This window comes from Anser brachyrhynchus, assembly GCF_964034855.1.
Source record: "Anser brachyrhynchus genome assembly, chromosome: 1".
Lineage (NCBI taxonomy): Eukaryota > Metazoa > Chordata > Aves > Anseriformes > Anatidae > Anser > Anser brachyrhynchus.
In genome coordinates this window covers 112049898-112070329 of record NC_137694.1, presented here as the reverse complement: position 1 = coordinate 112070329, position 20432 = coordinate 112049898, and positions in this window count along the sequence as shown.

Genomic DNA, 20432 nt, shown 5'->3' with positions numbered 1-20432 from the left:
TGATGTTGTTTCTCAATGCACAGAGATTACTAGCTATATTAATCTTGGGATATTGAATAACAAATGATCTAAAACAAAAGTGATTCAAGTGGAATTTTTTCAGTTTTTGTGTGCATTTTTTTTTTCATTGCTATTTAAAACCAGTGCTTGCATTAATCTACTCATGCAAATTTTGACCATGTACACTTTCATCCCAGGCAAAAGTCACCGAGGAGTTATTAGTACTTTTCATAGTGTGTGAGCTATTCTGTCTGATAACATGAGGTACAGATGTGTCAGAGACACAGAAGACAGTTGGTTTTAATAGCTGTATTTTGGAAAGTCTGGAGAACATGGGTATGGATGTCACAGAACAAGAGGATAGTGTAATCTTAGTGGTTGATTTGTTCCAAGTATGTTCATTTTGTTTTGTTTTTTAACTTTAGTTTAGGCTTTTCCTTCTTTGTATATTATAGACATCTCACAAAGGAAATTCATTAACCAGGTTAGACCAAGGGGGAATTTGCTTAAATGTAAATAGCAGCATGGATTTCTAAAATATTTAGTCTAGGCTGATGAAATGAATGACAACTATACAGTAGCTCTCTCTAACCACAAAATTTTTGGTAGTTACATAAATGTTTGAGTAAAACATTTTCTTCTCCGTTGAAAATAGGAAAGATGCTATTTTGGTTGAGCCATTACCTCTTATACATGAAAAATATATCTGCTTCTCTTGGCAAGTTGTTTATTTAGTTCTCTTATTTTACAAAAATATTATTCATTGAAAAAAATATATTTAATGTTTTATGCAAGTGTATATGGAAAAGACAGACCTCTGTTTTTTAATTTGCATGAGACAGTTGTTCACTCTGGAAGAAGGAATCTTACTAGAAATGTTCAAGTTTTGTCTAACTTCAATAAGTAATAGGAATTTACATTTCTCTGTACAGATCATTTACATTTCTCTGTACACTGTACTAGAATATGTAAAATATAGTGAAATTTGTCTGAAAGCTAAATTAGTTATATTTAGTCAAAGCAACTAATCAAAGCAACTTTTTTGCCCAAGAAAGTCTGGCATTAATTAAAGCATGACCGACATTTATTTATTAAATTATTCTGTAAGTTAGACCACAAATGAGGAATGATAATACTAACCAAATGCTTGTACAAACTTGAAGATTGTATGCAGTCTCAGCAAATATATTTTAAATTTTCAAATGGTATCCACAGAAAGAGGCAGGATTAAATCCAGCATCCACAGGGCTGTGTGGCTCACCCCACGATCTTCTTTAGCATTTCATTCTGTGCAGTAGTGCCCCCATCTCTCTTTGAAGTAAGAACTGCAGATGCACTCAGATGTTGGGGTGTAGTAACTGCTTAGATGTTCACCTCTGTAAGCACCCAATGTCTTTGGTATAGGACCTATACACTGAAATTCAGTTCTGGGTGTTTGAGTTGGGGGAACTGCTCATGTCTTTAGGCATCCTTAGCTGGCTTTGCTCAGACTTTGACTCCTTGCTTAACACATGTGAGGTGCTCCAGCACATTGTTCTCCTAACATGCTAACAACTTCATCTGCTATGTTTTTTAGACTATGGTCCTCTCAACGTTTCTGCTCAGTAAATGAAGGTGAGTTTCCCTTTCTGTCATGAGACAGGTGGTGACAGATGACCGTCACTTTTCCCAGTCACATAATTAGGCACTTCCTAGCAGTTCATAAGAATTGCCTAAATCATACCCAGTTGTTGATTGTTGATACATCACTAATGTGATGTATCCTTTAAAAACTGCCCAAGGATGTAAATTCTTTGTAAGAGATAGGAGGAAATATTCCAAAAACCACCAGGAAGTATTGGTACTTCTGGGGAAAGTATTGGTGACAGGCTTCAGTAATGTTCAAGGGAAACAAATTCGTACTGCATTGGGTACCCAGAAAGGCTAATTAAGAGAAAGAATAATAGCTATACTTCATGGTAAAATAAAATGCAGAGACCTTGATGGGGCTGTTTAGCTTGAATGTTGTGTTGGGTTCTTGTGGCTACACGGACTGCAGTATAGGAACAAATTGCACAGATCATGCTGGTGGTAGTGGAGTATCAGACTGCTTTTGCTCTGGACCCCCCATGTCCTTCAAGAGTCTGTACCCATCATGTAGATATTTGTTCAGCCCCGCTGGGTGAACAAAGGCTGAGAAGATATATGTTTGCTGGCATCATAGAAGCAGAAGATAAGGAGGAAAAAGGGCTCTTTTAACCACAGTCCAGTACAGGCAGAAAACCAAAAACGACTCTTTGCTTTTTTTTTTTTTTTTTAAACAATCAGTGATTTGAATTTTGTGGACAATGTGGACAAAGGAGGAATCTGATTTTAAAACTTAATTCTAGTAATTTACTCAAGAGATTATGCATCTTGGTGCCTGGATATGTCTTGATGTGGAATCAAATTTACTCCCCTACTTGGAGTGCAGAGATAAGTCATGATTTACTTTACCTACTTAGCATCAAGAAGTAGTTGTATGGTTTTGTGAGTCATTTTATTTTTGCTATGCGAACAGGTGGATATTTGATACTTTGAAGTGGATGTGCATGTGCATTCATATTCTCTTCTAACAAGAAGGAAACGAAGTTATGCAAACCCTGTGTTGCCATCACCAAAGGGGAGAGTGGAGGTGGGGCAAAAAGAATAAAAAATAAAAAGCCCCAAAATATTAGGAAAGGTATCTGTATTTTTTTTTTTTAATCATTGCTCTTATAATAGTGTTTTCTGCTTCTTTTTCTGTTAATCAGCGACAAAAAAATCAGAGAAAGACCATGACAGGGAGAGTGGAATTATGTTCTGAGGGGACTGGAGGAAAAAATGCCTGTCCAGAGCTATTCACTTATTTGCAAGGTTAGGCAAACTAAATGACTGAACTAAAGTTTATGTAAAAGAAATGTGATTGAATTGCACAGCAGGAGGATGAGGGAGAAGGTGTTAATTAATTAGGTGTTAATTTGGGAAACTTTGATAGCTCCTTCAGCATGTTACTTTTTTTTTTTAATTTAATTTCACAGTGGGAGTGATTTGGTAGGCCATAAAAACACAAATGAAACCTTTTTGAGGAATAATTTAATGTATTTATTTTTCCAGCTTTTTTTATTAGACCTTTGCTTGTATAATAATAAGTAACCTAATCTGGGCTGCTTGCATTGCACTCCCGTTTTAACAAGCTAAGAAAACACTATCTTTTGTTATTAGGGCTTAATCTACACATCCTGTTTATACTTCCTTTTGGAAAAACCTCATCAAGTAGCCATGCAAGTAATTGTAATCCTCTTATTTTACAAAACTCATTCTTGTGAAGCACTTTAATAGGTCTCAACAGGTATTGTGTAAGAAAAGTTGCATTTGTTACGACCATCCTTCTTCCTACAGCAAAGTACCTTTCTCTGATGTAAATCAGCATGTCCATGTTCTAAGTCAAAGCAGTTTCTATTTGGAATACCCTTTTTCTAAATAATTTTCAAATGGCTTTTGTGTCTTTTCTAAGCTACTAAACTTATTAACGTTTATGTATTGAATAAAGTTTCCACATCAGCTTTTTAGCTAGCGAGCTAGTTTTCCTGAACTATCCTCTTGAGGAGTCTGATCCTCTCTGATTGCAGAGGGCCAAGCAATGCACTTGGCAGTACTGGGAGCCTGCGTTCTCCCTGAAACGTGCTATGTGTGTCTCCTGCAGAGGTGCACGCAAGGCAGACTGTGGGAAACAACTTGTCCCAGGCCATGTTGAATTAGTTTCTGTTTTCATAAGACCTTAGAAATATTGAGGGACAAGTGCATTTATTTTAGCAGTATCATAGAAATTCCTGCTATGACTTCTCTGTGACGCCAGTTCATATCATCATGTACTTACCATACATCTTACTACATGTAATAGGGCTGTTTTTACAAGTTACAGTACTAAGTTTATGACCTCTGTATTGAAGATAGCACAGTGCATAACTATGTCTCTGGACCAGATCCTGGTCTTTTACATCTGACATTTTAATCTGTCTTTAGTGTAACTAAACCACTCTGTGAAGATAACCATATCTTTGCACTGATTACAGAGTGAGGCTAGAAGACTAGCTTTTAGGAAATCTAAATGCAGGTGAACCTCATCATAATTAAATTCATTGGTCACAGTAGGACTCCATGGGGTAAGCTGAAGTTTTGTGTGAAAAGTGAATCAGAAACAACCATTTTGCTAAGATGTACAACTGCATTTCTGTCAGTGGAAGAGTTTGGCCAGTGATCAGGAGACTCCTTTGATCAGTATCATCCCACTTCTCCATCATGTGCCCCTTTTATGAATGAGAATGGGAACATGAAGCACTGAAGCAGCAAAGTCCACATGGCACTGCACCAGAAGATGTAGCTCAACACTGAATGCATGAAAATAATTTTTTTTTCTTCTTCTTCTTCTTCTGGTTGAAGTATTTGAGAGCATTTACATTAAACACAGAGAGAAGTGGGTGGGTGAGAGGGATAGGGAAAGAGTTTATGTTGTGCCAGTGCAGTAACAATTGTTAAAATGATGTAATTCTCTTTAGGGTGGAAATTCCCTTCCTTTTTTACAAGCCAGCTCCTTTAAAAATCTAGTGTTGACTTTTGTGATGGGTATACACTGCCTTATTTCAAACTCCTTTTTTGGCTAAAATGGAATCGTAATATTGCATAAGTTCCATTTTCGTGCTTTAGTAAAGATAAACATTTTATTTCTGTTTTTAAAAGCTGAGTTATTAACTTGAGCAAGAGATCCTTTTAACAGTAGTTATAAGAACAGCAGGTTAAGCTGTCAGGCTTCCACAGATCTAACCAGTCCTGAATGAAAGTGGTTAAATCCAGTGGACTGGTGAGGGCGATGCAGTGTAATTCCACACAAATCATTTGATCACAGTTTTACGATAGACAGAGTCCCCTCTACTTTTGCTGTTTCCCTCTTTTTCCATGCTTATTTTCCTGTTCCTTTTAATAATTAATCATTTGCTGGTTAAACTTCACCAAGTTTCCTGATGCCAGCACATGGACTGTGCTCAGTGTGAACAAAGCCTCCTTGATGCACTTTTAAACTTAGCAAGAGGCCAAGTGTTCTCAGGCAGATCATGGGAGACTAAGATTTAAATCAGAACATTAGCTTTTTTTATGCCTCATGATGTCTTTTTGAGCAAGGTTTAATTTTTAAATATTTTATAACCTTCTTTTGCTATTAGAGTATTTGAAAATAAAATGGTGTAATTACCTGGCTGGCAATAGTATTGATTCTGTGCCGATAGAGTGATAATGACAAACTTCAGCAACCAGTAAGACTGCTGTATTTCTCCAAGCCTCTTCACAAGGCAGCTCTTTGCCCCCTGCTATTATCTCATAGAGCAATATTGTACCAATACTGCAAGTTGCTGTGTAATAGCAATCATGGTTTCCAGTATATCTACCATGTAGTTACCACACACTTAACACAAAACAGTGCATTTTATTTTGTGGTAATCCAGTAAGTGAATCATGCTGCCAGGCTCCAGGCCATGCAGAAATCCAGGCCTACATATCAGAGGTATAAAGCGTCTGGTGCTTTTTGTGGAAAAAAAGCTATTCTGATAAGAATGTAATATTCTTCCACAAGTGTTCATTTCTTCTTCTGCAGCTTAAAACAGCTATCTCCATTTTAGTTTAACCAGTTAGCCACCACAGACTTAGACAAGCCTCCCATTTACCAAATTTCCATTACACAACATACTGATGCTCCACAACTTTCAAAGGAATGTTATATAAAATTAGTAAATTCATAAGGAAATACACCATTAATTCAACAGCCAACTGTTTATGGCTGGAAGGAAAGGATACATTGAAGTCTGCTTTTTGTGTGTTCCATGCCCTTTGTTTTAATGGACAGAGGGACTTCTTATGTTCCAGTAGATTTCATGGTCAGCTTCTTTTCCTGGGTCTAAATAAGTGAGTCCAAACAGAATAAGTGAAGCTGGAAAATTATATGCATATGTTCTTTAATTTGTTTTTATATGCATATGCACCTTAATTCAGAAATAATTTGAAGGTGTGTTTTAAGTGTAGTGCGTGGAGTTCTTTAACAAAACAGATCTTGGCGATCTGAGGGCTTTTTGGAGGTGAGGGTCCAGATGAAAGGCACTTCTCACGAGGCCACAATGCTGCAACCCTTTTATCCTTTTTTATAGATCAATGCATTCAATGCTCCAGTTTGCTGTAAGTGTGGTACATGCTTGATTGGTAATATTTCTCTCTAAAAATAATATGAAACATCTGTTCTAATAAAAATTTTCATATTTTCTGTTAGCTAGAAAATTCAAATATTTTTAAATTTATAACACAGCAATAGAGGCAATAGAGACATTTGCTAAAATGATGGGTGTCAAGATCCAAACTTTCCTGGGTGAAATTCTGAGTTTATCTAGTAGGACACATTAGGCCTTGTGTGAAGACTGCTCATCTCTTAGGAAGCTCGTTGGTGATTTCATGGGAAAAGCTGGGGATAGATGTAGACTTTTTGTATGTAGCTTATTCAGCTACATGGGGGACCTTGTCAGTTATCTGAGGTCACAGTGATTTTATTGACATCTATAAACACTATGTTGGCTCCAGGATGTGAGGATTATCAGCTGCCACCTCATCTTCTAACCATAATGACAATATTACTTCAGTTAACATCATTATCTTTCATTTTTCACATATACCCTGCACCCAATTCCAGCTACAGGCAGTGAAGCCAACGGGATTTTGTGAGCGTACTGGAGAGCAGATTTAGATCCACTATGTAAAGTAAACTGATAGCCTGAATTATTAAATGCAAGCACTTGGCCTGGCTTGAGTGAAGGAGGCCATTAAAGTCTCTGAGATCCTTTTTATTTTGGTTACCAAAGCCTGTTTCCAAGAGTCAGTGTCTGAATCCTGTTAAAGCGGGACTTTCCATCATTTTCCACTAAAGAAAAAAAGTCTGGATTGGGCAGTATTACCACCGCACTCAGACTTCTGCCAAAGCCTTTGCTTGGACGGCACAGCTGTCTTTAAGATGTTTGAAAAGCAAGTCCTTCCCTGGCATATCTGAAATCTCTCCCTTTTCAAACAAGGCTCATATTTCTTTTAGAAATATAGCAAGAGAACTGTTAAATATGAAACTCTAGCATGTAAAACTTTAAAAGATGATTTGTATACCTTAAATGAGTCCTAAGGGGATATAAGACCCCAAAGCTGCACTTCCCCTTCCATCTGCCCATCTAACCCCAGTGCCTCCTTCATTAAGCTGGTGGTTCCTGTGATGGACATTTGAACAGGACTGCAGGGCATGTTGAGGAGGAACCTGGCTGAGCAGATATCCTCTGGATACATCTCATTTGTAGTGATGGTCCTACACAAAACACAGTCACTACTAACAACATTTTACATTTTAAAACACAGTGCCTGGAGGAGTAGGTGCTTGTCACCTTGTTCATGGTGTGGCAGCCCTACTAGAGGGCATTCACTGCTACTTCTCCCACCCCAAGATCACTGTTTTTACCCCTGTACTGCCAGCAGGAGTATGAGATGGCTCTTTCCTTCCCATGGTTGTGGGCAATGGAATAAAACAGGGGAGAGGCTGTGAGGGGGAGCCAAGCTGTGGTGACAGCTACGTTGATCCCTCTATTTCAGCACCAGTCTCCCTCCCTTGTTAAGGCCTGCACTGAAAGACTAGTCATCTCCAACTGCAGTCACTACCAGGTATATGAAAATTAGACCTGACATGCACACAATGTTCAGAGACACCAAACATGGTTAAAAGCATCTTTGAAACTTCAGTGGGAAGTTTAACCTGGATAATCACTTGGTAGCCTAGATAAATGTGGGATGAAACAAACTCATAATGTTGGATAAGGGTAACAGGAGGAGCTGTTAAGCTCCTAAATTTTCTTTTTTAATTGTTTCCCAAAAAGTCTCTAGACAAATGCATATTTTCTAAGCATACTGCATTTAGTATAACCCACTCACAGGTATTAGAGGTGCTGTACAGATCTAAAATCTCACAGCAGAACTAGATGCTTTTATTAGTTTACTTTAAATTTCAACTACATGGCACCTCCTGTAAGGCAAATCCCAGGTACTTTAACACTTGGCTGTATCTCCATTGCCATTCACCTCCTGATCTGAGACAAATTTCCACCATTCAGTGTGTTCATCAGTGTTATTTTCTGCTGCCAGCATCTCCCTGAGAGTGGTAGATGGACATGTCTTATAAGAATTTAGCTGCCTAAATATCTCCAAGTGCAGATACCAAATAATTTGAACAGTAGCTTTTCAAGATTTGGTGACTGAGAGAGACCAAAATGAAAGTAAAAAACTACTTGTGGTTGCTGTTTCTGCTTACCCACTTACTGATCACAGTGTGAGCATAACCAGGGGTATGTTAGCTGCGGCACTTTCCAGGAAAAAAAAAAAAAAAGTCAATTGGCTTAATCATTTTGTTAATGTTTTGTTAATGGATTTGTTTTAGCTGGCATTTTGTTGATAACTCATAGATTCCAGCCTGATTACTCTGTAAAATTTTGAAATGTCTTCTTGGTATTGGTGTGGTCTGAAAAAATAGGTTATATATCTTAAGTGATTTATGTAATAAAACTAAGAAAATTAATAAAATTATATATTTTTATCTGTGTAGCATAAGTGCCAATAAATTATACTGTTGTGCCTCCTTGTCCACCCTACAAAAAAAGTTGTTACCATTTTTAGCAATAGCTGTTAAGTTGGATCAAAAAGCTACCATTTGAAGCTCCTACTTTGGATGTTCCTGGACTGACATTTTTCAGGCCTGGCCTCTGGATTTTGATTTGTTCTTTTTTCATTTGTGATGAAGCATAGATGTAGAGAAGGTGCTGAAGGGGTCAGTGAGAAGAGTACTCATGCAGAGCAGAGCTGCAGTTAACAGTGTAATATCTGTGCAAACCACTTTGTACACAAACAAAACTCCCTCTGTACCTTAGTTTTCTACTAGAGAAATGGAGACAGCAGCATTTCTTTACCTCTGTCCTTTATTTTTTAAAAACTGTTGATAACTTTATGTGTATTTTAGTGCAGTGCGATAAAGCCCTTCTGAACATCTTCATGCTACAGCAGTACACTGTGTATAATAGGTCAAAGGTAAAAATGGCTTCAATAAATAAAGGCTTGAATTTATTTGTAGTGGGAAAGTGTTAAGTTTCTTATCCGCAGTTTTCTACATAAATTTAAAATTGTGGTCAAATTCCAGTGTTTTCTTCCTTTGTGGGTATCTACCAGCTACACAGCAAGAGTTTGAGTTGTAATAGGGAAGAAGTATTGCAGTTAATAATCAATAATTTATATAGCATATTGGCTATTAGTGCATTAGATGAAATGTGCACTAACAGATCTATGAACATAGATGGAATCTTTTCTTAAATTATGGATTTGGAAGGTTTAACTGATACTTTTTTTTTTTTTGGTATTGCTTTCTCTTCATAATACTTCCTTTTTACTACCAAGAAGATCACTCTTACCCTTAATATAATTACCCTTAATACAACCTAAAATTGGGCTTCAATTTTACATTTAGGCTTCCAAAGAAAATGGTTTGCCTTTCAAAAGTATGAGATAGCCAGCAAACTGTCTTAAGCTTTGTGGACACTTTGGATCTTTGAAGAATTGCTCATTGCCTAAATGAGGAATTAGAAGCCTAGTTTAAAGCACTTTTCTTCTTAAGCACAAACCAAGCTTTTCAGTGTGGAGAGCAGATGTCCTAAAGATTACTTTTTATTAATACTACTAAGTTATAACTAAATTTCACTGTCAGGGTACAAAGAAAGCTATGAGTTTCCTGTGTGAGCCGTATGTAAACTTGGCTAGTTAGGAAATATTCACACCTTCAGAGTACAGCATGTGTTGTTAAAAGATCTCTATTAAAGTCTTCAGTTTATTAAACTGACAAATGGTAGGAAACTTTCATACCTCAAAAGCTATGATATCATTTCATTTTAAAATAACCTGCTCCAAAATCTCACATTTCTTTGTGTGAAAGTAACAAGAACTGTACATGTGTCATTGCGGGCAGCACCTCAGGTTTGGTCATCATTAACTGCGTTTTTTGCCTTTAAATCAGAGTCCTCATGGCCTGGTAAAGAAAAAGGAGAACCTGAAACCCTCCATTTACGAATGTCAGGGATTAATCTTTGTTCATGAGTTTCAGATGTTATATCCTTTCATGGATTTTAGATAATGAAGAGAAATCTTCTGAAAAAGGTGTTTTCCACTCTCACCAAACCTCATTTCTAAAAGTGGTAATGCTTTGCACAGTGCATGCATTTATTGCTTAGATATTTAAAACACTGACTAATTAATGGATACCACCAGACAGCTGTCTTACTATTGCTTATACAGTTGTAATTTCAGTGCTTAGGTCATTCCACTCCTGTTTTAATTCAGTAAAAGCTCCGATACCGTCCCTGTTGGTCTGGCTTACGGCTTCCATTCTGCAATGCCCTGGGCAGGATATCTAGCCTCAGTCATTTCACTCTCTCCTCTCTCACGTGGGCAGTATCAAGTGCCTTGACCAGCATTGTGGTCTAGCAGATAAGAGAGAGGAGGTGCACTTTGCCCTCTGCTTAGTGTCGATGGTAAGGCAGGCAAGTTGGAGAAGGACTTTTTGCATATGGCAGTGCAAGACATGCAGTTCACAGAGTTTTGTTTTGCAAGAGCACCTTTCACAGCCTTGGGCGAGCCCCCAGGAGCACCCGATGCTGTTGTACATGATATCAGAAAAGGTAACAGCGCCTGACGTGGAAGCCTGCGCTGGAGAGTCAGAGTCACTCTGATATGCTGTTCCCTTCGGCACCTGTGAGATAAGGAAAGAAATCTTGGACTCGCTGCAGCGGGGCTTTTGCACTGTCCTACAGGACAATTCAGACTGTTTGTAAGTCCTGCCTGTTGAGGAAGTTGGTGAATATGCATGGAGATTGAACACCACATCTTTGAATACAATTTGGAGTTGTTTGTTGGAGACTAATGTGAAAAAGAAACCTTTTGGGTAAGGCCAAGATGAAACATTTTGGCCAAGGAAAATGATTCATTACTTCTGAAAATCTCTCCCCATGCTTTTTAGCCAAAATATGTGGGCAGCATGACCTGAACTTATGAAAAGTCTTTGTCACCCAAGTCCACCAGAACTTTTCTGTTGTTGACCTTTCTGCTGCAAAAAATATATTTACCCAACTCTCTTTCTACACAGAAAGAAATAATCCTTCCAACAGATCCAAAAGGTCTGAGTGATGCCAAGCTATAAATACCGTGGTGACAGGCACAATCTAAGACTTAGATTAGAACAGGTTGCTGAAGTGGTATTTCTGAATTATGTAAGCAAGTTAGAGATTGTGGAGAGGAATCTCTCTGTGGCTATGAAACACCCACCAATGTAATCTGTGAAGATTTTACTCATAACTACCATGGAAATTGCAAAGATTTTTCAGATGGAAGAGAAGTCAAGGAAAAATGGCATCTCAGTGGATTCAGGGTGTAACTTGCTGTGTCCAGCAGCAACATGATCGTACACAAAATGCTGGATCAAAATTTGTCTGACAAACTTGCTAAAGAGCTGGACAGTGCCACATGGAAAATATCTTCCATTGCTTAGCTCTTTTTATTTACTTTCTAAAGAGGAACAGAAAATGCAATAAGAGGTTTAAATTTATATTTGTTTGTTTGTTTTTGAATTTTGTTTTAAATCAAAGAAAAAAGCTGTGTTTTGTGAAAATAATATATCTCAGACTCTTCCATAAAGGAGTAAATATTTAATTCCAGTGTTAAATGTTAAGGAAATGGAGTGCAAGAGTAGATATTAAATAAAGGAAAGAAGGAGTTTGCTTAGTGCCATGGATGGCTTTGGCATGATTTGTTTACTCTGGGTTTCAAAAACGAGTTTGCAACTTATTCCTAATGATGTTTAATTGTTGAGATGCATGTGTTTTCTCAGAAATAGGTATATCTTTAGTAGGTATTCACAGACAGAGGTAGCCACAGCCAGTCTTTGAAAATATCTTGTTCCTTGTAACTATTTGATCCTGTAATTGTCTATAAAAGTTTGGATCCAGTGCTGATGCTGGGAATAGTTTATTGCTCACCAAGGAGCACTTGTGGCTATGTTTTGATAGCCAGGTTTGTGGTTCTGGAAAAGTTCAGGGATTCCAGGAGGCCATCAGTGCAATAATATTATTGCATCTTTTTAGTGAAAAGAGGAAAATACTCAAGGCTAGTGAAACAAGTGAAACATCCATAGGTAATATTAACAATAATAAAAGAACACATCTGGAGTTAAATGTATAGTATAAAACAGTGAGTCTCATCTTTAATTTACTGACTTCACTAGCCAAGATAACAGCTAAAGTCATACAGCACACATGATTAAATACATTTATAAATGTCACATTTTTTAATTCTAGAACACCCAGAAGTTAATATATCAATATCATATATTTTACTCTTCAAGGAATCCACCCATTCTGGATAAGAAACAGAATTGAACACAGTCTTAAATGAGAGCCAGATATTTAAACAAACTTCTGTTCATTTTTTCACTACAGATTTCAAGCTGAATTCTCAGCTCAGCACATCTGGAGAAAAAAAAAAAGAGTCATTTTCACTGAATTTAACAAATACTGGAACATGTTTTAAAAGTCTGGCTTATTTAGCATTCAGGCATCTTCGGTACAAGAATTTTTTTTCCCCCACCATATTATAAAATTAACTGTGAACTTTCTTATGAAATTATTTATTTGTCTGGAACATCAGAGCATTAACAATTACTATACTTTACTGTAGAATAAAATGTTGCTGAAAATACATGAAACAATCTCTGTGGAAGGAAGAGGAGCTCTGTCCCTCTAAGTTTTTCTTAGACATATTCCGACAGTCACAGAGCTCCAGCTCTAGACGCATATAACTCTGCTTTGTGTTCCCTACTTGGATGTAGCCAGAGTGACTTACAGTTTTCTTGTTATACTCTTTTAGATTTAATGTTCTTTGAATTGCTGAAGATCACAATAAGAAATCTTTCTTTCATACCCCAGTGTATGCTTCTTCTGTTCTATCCTAATTTGTAGGGTAGAACTACATAGCTAGTATTATGGTCTCATTGCTGTGATTTCCAAGTGATGTATTTAATAGCTATCATAAGTACCTATCCTCTCAAAGGGAAGATATGTGTGTAGCACAGCGATTATTTTGTTGTAATTATAGATGACAGGTGTCGTGTATCATGAAAAAAGGTACATTTTCATCATACCCATGACGAAAAAGGAAAATAACTGAGATGTATTGTATCATGTTTGCAAAGGGGGTAATGACTCTTCTGATAGACTCTTCATCCCTAATGGCTCCTCATTACTACCAAACTTTCTGTAATGTCTATGAGCATAGTGCCATGGGCAGCTCTGCAGTCGTTTCTCCCTCTGACCACATTTTCAGCCAGATGATGGCAAGCTGGTTCTAATCAGGTCACCATGAGCATAACTAAGTGCAGCACTGGGCTGCTGAGCCCTGAAAGATAGGTAAGGTGTACTGGTCAGTAGGACCCTGGCAACCATAACTTACCCAGACTGGTTATGAAGACTGAAAGGAATGTGTCCCATTCCACAGCAGGCTCAAAACCTGCTGTATAACCTCTCTGCTCCTGTCTCTGCAGGTATATATGTATACTCGAAATATATATATTTTGCAAAGACTCCATCTCCAAAGTTTTGTCCTGGTTTGTGTCCCTATCAGGAATTTGCATGAATCAAAGGCAGGGGCTAGCTGAACTTTAGGAAATATGGGAAAAAATAGGGCTTTCACCTTAAAAACAAACAAACATACAAAACAAACAAAACAAAACAAACAAACAATAAAAAAACGCAAGCAGTTTACACAAAAATCCCTGGTTGCATGTTAGAACTTTCCACCTTCCTGAGTATACTCATTCTTCTGGTAACTACAGCAGCTGCTATGAAATTATTTTTGTCTCACCTGTCAATATGTCTGACAGCATATGGTAGATGTACGATGGAGTCACTGGCACCCGAAGAAGAAATAGCCCGAGCAGCTCTTGCAAAAGAGTCAAAGCCCTTTTGTCCACAGCTCTTTGTCTCCCTCTGCCCCCCACCCCCACCCTTTTGCACTCCTTCCACTGGTGGGTTCTCAAGTACATTTTAAAGGACTTGAGGACACTACTCAACCCCACCAATGGCAACTGGAAAATTACTTTCAAAATTCCCTGCTAAAACATATACCCTTGTTGGATGAACAGGTAGTTGAAAGGAAACAGAGAACAAATGTGGGTGTTTTTGAAGTATTAAGCCCATGGGTGGACAGTGGAAGGATTGATGGATTTGTGAGGAAAGCATAGTATGAGTATTGTGGATTCCTGAGCCTGGAGAAAAAGTAAATTACCACGGAGTTGTCACATTCATTGCCAAGACGCTTCTGATTTGGTAACAATTTCCACTCTCAGCATGCGCAGATGAAAGTGAAGGCAGTCACGCAGACGCTCCAAGCCCCAGCTGTAGATCATACAACAGGGACTGATACATTTGCTTTCACTGAATCTAGTATTGCTGCTTCCTTTTCAACAAATATATGCTGTGATTTTGAGTTTAAAACATATTTTTCAATCTAGTATACATTTAACAGGCTTTAATGAAATTTCAGAACATAGCTTTCATACATACAGAACCTGCTTTCTTTCACCAGACTGCTTTTAATGTGCTGCATTACACTACACTTAGTTATTCAGTAAGGTATTTTGGCATCGGGTCTGCTGGTTCCTGTTTAAAGAAAAACACATTATAGGAATTGAATGGTAGATTATAATACATCATCAGGTTGTTACATATAGAAAGTTTAATAGAATAATATAGACCTTTCTTTTCTTGATATATCTTCTGTTTCTCTTCTTTCTGTCCCATACACTTCAAGCCATCTATTAAGAGTTGATTTAGACAGAATTCACTTCTTCAGGACTTATATGTTCCACCTTAATAGTCTAAATACCAAAATCAATAAATTATTTTGTAAGCAACATTTAATAAGCAAATATATAATAATACCCACTGAGATTATAAAAGCTACTTTTTCTTGGTGATGCAATGTGGCTCTTTTATTAGAAAAGAGCTAAGAGCTAGAACATAAATTAACACACATGTTATTAATTAGTAAATATTTTTAGAGCTTCTTTCCACATATTGCTGATATCTGATCTTCCATAACAAACCAACTTTAACCTTTTCTCTGTTAATGACTGTAAAAGATGAGCTTTTTTTTTTTTTTTTTGTATATAGCAGTTTTGCATTGTGTGCTACTTTCCTCCAAAGTCAGCAGATAGCACAGCTGTCAAGCTGCCTGGCTTGCATTTTACAGGCTGCACTCTGAATCTGGATGAGAAAGGTCTGAGGATAGGATAAGTACTTAGTGGGGGGAGTGGGAAGAGGGAGAAGAGTTTATGCATGTTTGCATGTGTTTGAGCACAAACCTGAGGGGCTGCAGGGAGAATGTAATAGCTTAAAGAGACAAAAGTTTCTTCCTGCAAACTATATAGTGCTGTTGCAGAGGCCCATGTCAAGCTGCTTGGCTGACAGCAAGGCCAGGAGAAAGGGTGCATGGAGAGAAAAAGGATTCTGTGATCTTAAAGGTTCATAGTGCTCTGGGGAGAGGATCTGTTAAGTTACAGACCCTACTGAGTTCATTCTGAGTTTCTTTAAATGTAAAAGAAAAAAAAAACAACAAAACATCATTCTAGTTTCTGTAGCATTAAACCCACTTTTTCAGGTTCTCACCCCATTTTGTTATTTTGCTGCTCTTTCTTTGAGGACAAATCTTATATTCTTCTCAAAGCTGCAACTATTTGAAGTCCTGTTTCAGTGATCAACCCCCTAGCCAAAAGTACAGATTTCTTTTTCCTCATCTGCTTTTCTTTGTGTAAAACTTTGACTCCTTTCAGCCATTACTGGTCATTTTGCTGCTGTATGTGACTGACCAGTGCACAGCAGGTAAAACCATACTGTCTTCTCCCAGCCCATCTCTCTTGCAAGGTGCATTTCCTGTGTCAGAGAGTGATACTGGATGCTCCCTCAGGTAATGTACTGCATTCTGGTTCTGGTTACAATAAGCTGACAACTGATCTAGATTTGTTTTGTTCTCTACAACCTTTGCTATGGTTTTAACAATTCCATTTCCTTTTATTGTTTGCTGTCAAGAAAGTTACTTCTGAGTGGTACCATCCTGGGGGAAAGCAAGGAGAAGGTAGACCCAGAGCAATATGTGGGGAGATGTCCCAGGTGGAGGGGGAAAGGGCTTCTCGATGTGTCCCCACCAACTTCCCACTGCACCTCCCAACAATGCTGGGGGGTGGGGGGAATGTCGCCTACTCCTTTTCTTGCTATTTCTGCCACTTCTCCCCCCATCTCCCAGCTGCCTCTCCCTGGTAGGTGCAGTTGAAGCCACCTCACACCCGGCAGGTGGGACAAGGCCTGACATAGCAAGCACGCAGCAACACGTGGCCAAACCATGCTCTCCCTTTAGCTGTAGAGCCTGCCCTTACAGCTTTCCCTTCTCTTTTCATTTTTATTATATATTGCCACATTGCTTTGGCCCCTTTGTTTTGTCCATCTATCTTCCTGATTTCTCATTATTGGCTAATGTGTTGGTGAAACACAGATGACTAACTATGTACTACATATCCCTTGATTAATTCCTCTCCCATTTCCCCCACCCCACCCCCCTCCCCACACTCTCCTATGTTTTGAATCAGCTACACTGGTGAAAATCTGGAGTAAGTCTGTTACACTGTATGGTCAGTGGTAATTTATAACAGAATCTGATCTCCTCCCTCATCATGGTTCTGACTGTACCATAATAATATCTTATTAAATGCTTTAGAAAGTTGAGTAAGCTGTTTGGCTATCTTATATCTGTGTTTCACTGTTCTAAGCTCATATGCTTTTGTTTTATCCCATGTCACTTGTATGTCTATTTGTTCATCCAGCCCTGTTTCTTAAAGACTGTCATACTTTTCCTAACACTGAAAGACTGTCAGCATCCTCCATCTCAGCTTATTTTGTATCCACTCTCAGTTACTGCACTTCTCTTTTCTTGATCTACCCATATTCTGCAGGAGACACAGAAAAGCTCAGTCCAACTGTGAAAGTCCATTAGCTTATAAATCTGGTCTTGTTCTCTTGCCCCCATGCCCATAGTTCTCTGGACAGCATAGCTGTTCAGCACCTACAGGACAGGCTGGCAGCTGCTCTGGGATTTTCAGCAGAAATGTTCATTCTGTTATCTGTATGCCTCTCTTCCTCAACTGTGAGTCTAATAGAAGTGCTTCCCAGAATGCAGACTGAATACAGAGTTAGAAGGCTGCCAGACATACGCTGGAAAATATTGGGAAAATACTGCTGGGCTGTGATTTTTTATTATTATTGTTATTATTTTATTTTATTTTTTTTTCCTGGGGAACTACTCTGTCTTTAAGGTAGTCCCTTTGGGAATCATTCAGAAACAGAGAACTGATACTTTAAAGCATGAGGGCTGTTTGGTGTAGAGATGAGATGTTATAAATGGAAGTTGATATTTATATATATAAAATAATGAGTTGGATTTGTTAGTTCCTGTCAGATCTCTTGGTTCCTAGCCAGGAGGTTATCTTACAAGGTCATCTTGGAGGATGAAGCTACCTTAAAAAGGTAGCTGTAACTTTGCTTGGTATGTTCTACATTTGAAAGTTTACTGGAATAAGGATTTACTTTATGAAGGAATGTTATGTTTTAAACAATTTTTCAAACTAAAATGGCGGAGAGGCTATGGTAGGAGGAATCATATCACTAAAATGTGCTTATATTAGGGATTAACTTCTCTCCTACAAAAAATAAAGTATGTACTGGCAAACACTTCCAATGCTTAATCCTCACCCATTGAATGGTATTGTTATTGGTCTCAAAGACTACCTCTTGCTGTGAAATCCCCCAGAGCAGTCAGAGGTAGAAGAAATTTTCTAAATTCCACCCTGTAAGCTTTCTTCTTGAACTATTGTCAAGTTTGGGTTTATATATGAGTCTGGGGACCTCCCCAGGAATGAAAGCTACAATGCCCTTATTATTCACCCTTTCCTTCATCTCCCATGTCTCTGGTAGCTTTGCAAATCCAAGTAAAGCAAGTCCATTTATAGATAGAGACACTAAACACATAATGTCTCTGTTTGTCTCCTGTAGCACATATGATCCCTCTTGTCTGTTGGAGCAGCTATCAGCAGAGGTCAGATGGCAACAGGTCTTTGTGATCTTCCTGTAAATGAGTCCAGCCATAGTGGTGAGGATCCCCATATGGGCTATCATCAGACAGCTCTTATAGACATTAGGTACATCAGAAATTAGTTTATGTTACCCAGCCTGCTTGCGCCTTGCTGCTCTTTCATGCATTGGGCCTTCAGGATGATCATGGTGGAAGCTGACTACCACTGGGATGCTCTTCTGTGCTCTGACCAAGGCCTCATCTCTCCTGTAAGATCGATGGAGACCAGTATGATCACTTGTGCGCTGGAGATTTTACAGCACCATGCAGTGCAGTACATTTGTACCTCTCTATGGCTGTATGCTTTGAAAAGCATTGTTTCCAGTTCAGGTTAGGATTCTGAAAATAAACATGGCTTGTCATGCTATGGAGCATTAAAACCAGATGAGGCCATCAATTACATTGTAGCAAAAGAGGTTTGCTGATGGACTGTGTAATCCTGAGAGCAAAATGATAAGCTGCTTATGTCATTTTGCTGGTGCAGGTTAAGATGGGCAATGTGTACTGCCAGTGGTGGATAAGAATTTCAGCTATGCTTGCAGATCATACTTGAATTGGTAGTATTGATAACTATAAAAAAAACTTTCCCTTTTCCTAGAGAAATGAGCATATTCTCCAAGATTATGTAAAAATAATACATTTTGAACCTGCAATGCCATGTTTACTGATCTTTTCTCAGAGGAAGACTTAACTGGTTATCTTGGTGCCTTCAGCCATTCTCTGACTCTTCACCTTAGGAATTGTTTTTAAGTCAAGTGAAGTTACAAGTTTTCTGCTATTCATACTGCTTATTTAAAGTAAGCCATAATTTTCGTGACTTATCCTTGCAAAATTTAATAGTGTTTAAAATCTGAATGCTTGCAGAACCTCTGCAAGCTCGTCTGTTATGTTAGCAGAATATTGCAGACAGAGCCTAGGCTGGACAGGCTATTGCAGCTCTTCAAATAAGGGGAGAATACTTGGTGGGGAAAGTCATTACCCAAGGAATGTAATGACAAAATAGTGTACTCTTCCAGGGTAGCACTGGACATTTCACAGGATCATAAAAATCTTGGCTTCCATTCATCAAGGGCCTTTAAGCAGCTGAGCAGTCTAACGGAATTCAAGTACCTAGCAGAACAAGTGTTTTCTTAGTGTTACATTAGGTTTTGTAAATCTACCATGTAAAGCTACATGACATTTATTCAAAAAATAATAACAATAAAAAAATGCAATTAATTTCTTTTTATTTAGGTACAGAACTGTGTTCCTCTGTAATTGATAGAATGATCAGGTACTTTGCAATTGTGCAAATACTGTTTGGCTTCAGAGTAACTACCTGTTATGATGCATAACTTTATCATGTGCTCCTCTCAGGAAAGATCTGGAGATTACTGGATTATAGAAATTAACTTTTAATGATTCTGTGTTTACTTGAATGGAAAATAATTTGGCTTTTCAGTTACAATGAAAAACATTCATGCATTTGCTCCAATTACATTGTTTTCCTTCATTTAAAAGATGAGACTGTTTATTCATGTTGCTTACAGCAAAGTTCCATACAGTAGTAAAATCACTAAGAAAAACTTAGAAAAAATCTTGTCCTAATGTATTATCAGGCCCTGGAAATGCTTGAGTTATAGCACAACACATGCTTTTTTGATCAAATCGTCCAAAAGTGGAAGGCAGGATTTGAGAAGAGTTTAGCTAAACTCATTTTACTAAACATTTAATGAGATACTCCATTTAATGAGATATCCATTTAATGAGATTAATATGTATATATATATTAATATGTATTTGGGATATTACAAGAACAGAATAGAATTCTTCATGGCAAATAAGAAGACAAGAATGCATGCCTGTACATATTATGTTTCTTATTCAATCTTTAAGAGCTTGCTTTAAAAATCTTAGGTTTGAACTTCTGTCACAGTTTCTGCAAAATGGGGGAAGGGTAAGCAAGGTATGAACTTAACAGTATTTACATTTGAACACTAAGCAATTTCTGAAGAGTGTGGTAGGAACTAGTTATTGCAAGAACTATTATTTAGTTTAATTGATCCCAGCTGGGCTTAGAAGAGGTTCTGGCCAAATGCATGCAAATGTTTGCCAAGAGTCTGTCA